The following is a 7,500-nucleotide window of genomic DNA, read 5'->3' as shown; positions in this document are numbered from 1 at the left end:
AGAAAAATAGTTACAGCCAGTCTAGGTCCAGAAGCCTGGAATGGGAGGAATGAAATTCCAGGTTACTGTTCCAGTTTATCTAATGGCAGACGAAAATTGAAGAATATATAAAAAAAAAATAGTTACAGCCAGTCTAGGTCCAGAAGCCTGGAATGGGAGGAATGAAATTCCAGGTTACTGTTCCAGTTTATCTAATGGCAGACGAAAATCGAAGAATATATAAAAAAAATAGTTACGTCATTAATAATATAAATTTCAGAAAACGTTGAAAAACTCACAATGCTTAACTGGTTATGAAGAAGAGTTATAATGATAATTGTAGATTTAATAATGGTGGAATAGCTATAAAAACAATGTGAAATATGTGGATAAGTCTTCAAATGTTTCTGACATAGATATAATAGAATTGTATTAATGGCTTCATGGAAAAATAAAATGGTAGTTAGGTATTTATATCATTTAAAACAATTTTTCCATTACTCTCCCTCATATATATATATATATATATAGATATATACATATATATATAATTTATATATGTATATATATATAAATATATGTGTGTGTGTATATATATCACAGTATATATATATATATATATATATATGTATATATATATATGTATGCATATGTGTGATTACATACATGTATGCTTGTGTAAATGTATGTATGTACTGTATAAATATGGACACATGTATATACAGGTATATATACATACATACATATATATATATATATATATATGTATGTATATATGTATGTATATGTATATATATGTGTATATATATATGTACATATATATGTATACATATGTATATATATGTGTGTGTGTACGTGTGTATATATGTGTGTGTGTACTGTATGCGTGTTTGTGGGGACATGTCTGTGTACCAAGAAGCCAATCACCTAAAAAATCTGAAGCGAGAATACTCCTATCTTTCTCCCCCTGTTATCCCTTTATTCGTCTTCTATTTCATTCTGAAAAACATCCATAACATATCTACCACTTCCATCCATCTCTATCACCTACTCCACTTGCCTGTCTTCCACTTCACTTCAAAATCTACATCTTTCTTACATTTTCAACTTAATCTTCTTACGAGAACCCTTTAGAACTCTCTTTCCAGAATCTGCTAGAGACAGTCGAAGCACTTGGGAATGTGTAGTTCTTTGCCTCATGGTAGAGATAGATAGATAGATAGAGAGATAGATAGATAGATAGATAGGTAGATAGATAGCTAGATAGATATGGAACTCTATTTCCAGAATCTGGTAGAGACAGTCGAAGCACTTGGGAATGTGTAGTTCTTTGCCTCATGATAGAGATAGATACATAGATAGATAGATAGGTAGATAGCTTGATAGATAGATAGATAGATAAATAGATAGGTAGATAGCTAGATAGATAGATAGACAGATAATTTATTGACCACAGCTACAAAGCTTTACCATATATTGATAACGTATAACAAAATGCCCACAAAGTTACCCGCTTATAATTATTCTTTATCAACCAGCTGTAGTCCACACAATAACAATATATAAAAGAACACAGACAAAATAAGCAAATATGAAAACAAAAGATGAATCAGCCCACCACATTAACTGTGCACCATCAAAATCCCACGGATTAATTTAAACGTCTTATTAAAAAGTAAAAGTTTTATCAAAATGTTCCTCCACTTTGTTGATATTTCAATGGGTTCTATATGGCTGTGTTAAAGGACACACCTCAACTACATGTCTTATCATTTATCCTTCTCTCCTATCACTCCTATAGTGACACTGAATGTCCAAAGACGCCTGCTGGCTAGTATGGCAGTAACGTGATCGCCTAGCATTTGCATGGCAGCAGATCGATCCCCGGGACCGTGAGTTTAAGCTGTTTACTGAGGAGGCCACTGCTGTGGTTGGGCACCACAGTGGGATGTTGGGCTTGCCGGACTGACGTTCTGGTGAGCATCTATTCTGATGATACTGAATAGCCAAAGACGCCTGCTGGCTAGTATAGCAGTAACGTGATCGCCTAGCATTTGCATGGCAGCAGATCGATCCCCAGGAACGTGAGTTTAAGCTGTTTACTGGGGAGACCACTGGTGTAGTTGGGTACCACAGTGCCGGGTTGGGCTCACCCGGCTGACGTTCTGGTGAGCATCTATTCTGAGGAAACTGGAACTGAAACTAGACACTTTCAACTTTTAGCCCCAAACCAGGTACCCGTCTTTGAAATAAGGTAGAACAATCTCAAAACGAACACACGAACGAACAACTTGTCTTTCAAAAGCATCATTTTCAATATGAAATCCATAGGCTCTCGGAGTGATTTACATTAGATAGTATACATTTTCTTTGATTTACATTCAGTAGTATACATTTTTCAGTGATCTAAATTCAATGGTATACATCTTTTCAGTGATCTATATTCAATAGTATGCATTTTCATTGATTTACATTCAAAAGTATACATTTTCACTGAGTTACGTTCAATAGTATACATTTTCATTGATTTACATTCAATAGTATACATTTTTTCAGTGATCTACATTCAATAGTATGCATTTTCACTGATTTACATTCAATATTATTTATTTTTCAGTTATTTACATTCAAAAGTATACATTTTCCCTGATTTACGTTCAATAGTATACATTTTCATTGATTTACATTCAATAGTATACATTTTCATTGATTTACATTCAATAGTATACATTTTCAATGATTTACATTCAATAGTATACATTTTCATATATTTACATTCAATAGTATACATTTTCATATATTTACATTCAATAGTATACATTTTCATATATTTACATTCAATAGTATACATTTTCATATATTTACATTCAATAGTATACATTTTTCAGTGATCTAAATTCAATAGTATACATTTTATTCAGTGACCTATATTCTATAGTATAATTTTTTTTCCAGTTATCTACATTCAATAGTATAAATTTTTTTCAGTGATCTACATTAAGTAGTATACATTTTTTCAGTGATCTACATTCAATAGTATACATTTTCAGTGATCTACATTCAATAGTATGTATTTTAATTGATTTACATTCAATAGTATGTATTTTAATTGATTTACATTCAATAGTATGCATTTTAATTGATTTACATTCAATAGTATGTATTTTAATTGATTTACATTCAATAGTATGTATTTTAATTGATTTACATTCAATAGTATGCATTTTAATTGATTTACATTCAATAGTATACATTTTCAGTGATCTACATTCAATAGTATGTATTTTAATTGATTTACATTCAATAGTATGTATTTTAATTGATTTACATTCAATAGTATGTATTTTCAGTGATCTACATTCAATAGTATGCATTTTAATTGATTTACATTCAATAGTATGTATTTTCAGTGATCTACATTCAATAGTATGCATTTTAATTGATTTACATTCAATAGTATACATTTTCAGTGATCTACATTCAATAGTATGTATTTTAATTGATTTACATTCAATAGTATGTATTTTAATTGATTTACATTCAATAGTATGTATTTTCAGTGATCTACATTCAATAGTATGCATTTTAATTGATTTACATTCAATAGTATACATTTTCAGTGATCTACATTCAATAGTATGTATTTTAATTGATTTACATTCAATAGTATGCATTTTAATTGATTTACGTTCAATAGTATGTATTTTAATTGATTTACATTCAATAGTATACATTTTCAGTGATCTACATTCAATAGTATACATTTTCAGTGATCTACATTCAATAGTATGTATTTTAATTGATTTACATTCAATAGTATGTATTTTAATTGATTTACATTCAATAGTATGTATTTTCAGTGATCTACATTCAATAGTATGCATTTTAATTGATTTACGTTCAATAGTATGTATTTTAATTGATTTACATTCAATAGTATACATTTTCCCTGATTTACGTTCAATAGTATACATTTTTCAGTAATCTACATTCAATAGTATACATTTTCAATTATTTACATTCAATAGTATACATTTTCACTGATTTACATTCAATAGTATGCATTTCCATTGATTTACATTCAATAGTATACATTTTCCCTGATTTACGTTCAATAGTATACATTTTTCAGTAATCTACATTCAATAGTATACATTTTCAATTATTTACATTCAATAGTATACATTTTCAGTGATCTACATTCAATAGTATGTATTTTAATTGATTTACATTCAATAGTATGTATTTTAATTGATTTACATTCAATAGTATGTATTTTCAGTGATCTACATTCAATAGTATGCATTTTAATTGATTTACGTTCAATAGTATGCATTTTAATTGATTTACATTCAATAGTATGCATTTTAATTGATTTACATTCAATAGTATGTATTTTAATTGATTTACATTCAATAGTATATATTTTTCATTGATTTACATTCAATAGTATACATTTTCATATATTTACATTCAATAGTATACATTTTCACTGATTTACATTCAGTAGTATACATTTTCATTTATTTGCATTCAATAGTATACATTTTCATTGATTTACATTCAATAGTATACATTTTCACTGATTTACATTCAGTAGTATACATTTTTTTTCACTGATTTACATTCAATAGTATACATTTTCAGAGAATTTTCATTAATATCATTTTCATTACAAGTAGATATGCAGTCAATTTGTATCATCTAATAGGGCCAACTATTTAATAATAATACCAATTACCTAATATCGCAAGAGGGTCTGCCCCTCTCAATTATTCTTCTCCTGTACTTCTCTTTCTCCCTATTTCCTTAATCTTTCCGATCCCGAGTACCTGCCTTCGGGCTATAAACTGGATTGTATCCAGGGGTACTCTTCCTTTCCCCATATTCCCCACTTCCCTATTATTATTATTATTATTATTATTATTATTATTATTATTATTATTATTATTATTATTATTATTATTATTATCTAACAGCTTATTCCCTAGAATAAAAAATCTCAAATGAGTGACACGATTGCTTCCCACATAACCTATTTGTTATATAGATACGTAAAATACTTTTGTACATTAGACTATGCATATAAAGTTGATATTAAGTCACGCTGACGCTTTAGTGCGTCATATTAAAGAAAATCAGTAGATGCAACACAATGAACATAGTCTCAGCTGTTGACATATTGCTATTCAATGACCCAAGTGGTTTAACTACGTAATTGATAGAGAGAGAGAGAGAGAGAGAGAGAGAGAGAGAGAGAGAGAGAGAATGGATTTGATTGTGGATGTTAAAGGTAAAAAGATCTTGAATAGACGAAAGGAAGGAAGTAGGAATAGAGAGAGAGAGAGAGAGAGAGAGAGAGAGAGAGAGCATGGATTTGATTGTGGATATTAAAGGTAAAAGGATCTTGAATAGACGAAAGGAAGGAAGTAGGAAAAGGGGTAAAGTAGAGAGAGAGAGAGAGAGAGAGAGAGAGAGAGAGAGAGAATGGATTTGAGCGTGGATGTTAAAGGTAAAAAGATCTTGAATAGACGAAAGGAAGGAAGTAGGAAAAGAGGTAAAGTAGGTTTAAAAAGCAAGTTCGAATTAATTCATATATATATATATATATATATAGAGAGAGAGAGAGAGAGAGAGAGAGAGAGAGAGAGAGAGAGAGATTGTTTTTATACAAGAAAACTTACCTTACGCTTGGCAAAACATTGATTTGCTTACACGCATATGCTATATATGTGTGTGTGGAGAGAGAGAGAGAGAGAGAGAGAGAGAGAGAGAGAAGCATCGTGAATAGAAATGGGAGTGAATCACTCACATCAAGAGTCCCATCAAGGGCCCTTCTTTCTCGAGAGGAAAAGCTGGGAAGATCGAGTTGAAGCAGATGACGTTGCCGAGACCACCACCAGAAACCTAGTTCTGTCGCTAAATGGGTCCTTTACGTCGTTTGACTCTCTCCGTTTATTTAGAAATCAATTCGTCAGAGAATGCTCTCAACTTCACCGTGGGGTGAGTTCTATATGATTGTCCTATTATTATTATTATTATTATTATTCTTAATATTATTATTATTATTGTTATTACTATTATCATTATTATTATTATTATTATTATTATTATTGTTGTTGTTGTTGTTGTTATTATTATTATTACAAGCTAAGCCATAACCCTAGTTAGAAAAGCAAGATGCTATAAACCTAAGGGCTCCAACAGGGAAAAAAATAGTCCAGTGAGGAAAGGAAACAAGGAAATAGATAAGTACAAGAGAAGTAATAAACAATGAAAATAAAATATCTTAAGAAGTGTAACAACATTAAATTAGTTCTTTCATATATAAACTATAAAAAAAAAAACTTCCCAAAAAAAAAAAAAGAGGAAGAGAAATAGTTTTTCTTTTATACCTCGTTGCGGTTCAGATACTAAATTGAGAGAGAGAGAGAGAGAGAGAGAGAGAGAGAGAGAAAGAGAGAGAGAGAGTTCAGATTATAAACTGTTTGAGTCAACCACAAAGACACGAGAGAGAGAGAGAGAGAGAGAGAGAGAGAGAGAGAGTTCAGATTATAAACTGTTTGAGTCAACCACAAAGACACGAGAGAGAGAGAGAGAGAGAGAGAGAGTTCAGATAATAAATGATTGTCTACCACAAAGACACGAGAGAGAGAGAGAGAGAGAGAGAGAGAGAGTTCAAATAATAAATTCTTTGAGTCTACCGCAAAGACACGAGAGAGAGAGAGAGAGAGAGAGAGAGAGAGAGAGTTCAGATTATAAATGATTGTCTACCACAAAGACGAGAGAGAGAGAGAGAGAGAGAGACTTCAGCAAGGACATCCTTTATTTGCCTTCTTGTTAGGACTGAGTGAGATCCTTTATTCTCGTCATGATCACACCACTGATCCTTCATCCTTCGCTTCTCTTTAATAAAAAATTATCCTTTTTGTATTTTCACTTCACTACTTCTTCGTTATCTATTGGCTTATGTGTTAATGTTGTTACTGTTCTTGAAATATCCTATTTTGATTATTTATTCTTCTCTTGTGGTTAATTTATTCCCTCGTTTCCTTTCCTCACTGGGCTATTTTTCCCTGTCGGAGCCCTTGGGCTTGTAGCATCTTGCTTTTCCAACTAGGTTTGTAGCCTAGCTTGTAATAATAATTTTTTCATTCTTCTCTTGTAGTATATCTATCTCCTCGTTTCCTTTCCTCACTGGGCTATTTTTCCCTGATGGAGCCCTTGGGCTTGTATGTTATAGGGTTATAGCTTAGCTTGTAATAATAATAATAACAATAATAATAATAATAATAATAATAATAATATCGTGAGGTATTTTGTGACAAGAAAATGTAAATAAAATGCAAGGTCAAGAACTTTCTCTATAAATAATTTTGATCAATTATGCATATTTTCTCTCGAAATTCTTGTGAATTTTACACGATAGTCTTGTATATCTTACAATAAAAAAGAATTCTCTTACACTAAAGTGTTGTGAATCTTGCACAGTATTCTTGTGAATCTTGCAATAAAAAAAAG

General features: G+C 30.7%; 1 protein-coding gene across 1 annotated transcript in view; it reads right to left on the bottom strand.

Annotated features, from left to right (window-relative positions):
* The window catches only part of LOC137643812 (glycine receptor subunit alpha-2-like), a 64,247-nt gene that overhangs the window by 39,637 nt on the left and 17,110 nt on the right, over positions 1-7,500 (bottom strand). The gene's annotated exons all lie outside the window — the stretch shown is intronic.

The sequence above is a fragment of the Palaemon carinicauda genome, chromosome 7, assembly GCF_036898095.1.
Source record: "Palaemon carinicauda isolate YSFRI2023 chromosome 7, ASM3689809v2, whole genome shotgun sequence".
Taxonomy (NCBI): Eukaryota; Metazoa; Arthropoda; class Malacostraca; order Decapoda; family Palaemonidae; genus Palaemon; species Palaemon carinicauda.
This window is presented reverse-complemented; position numbering and strand designations above follow the sequence as displayed.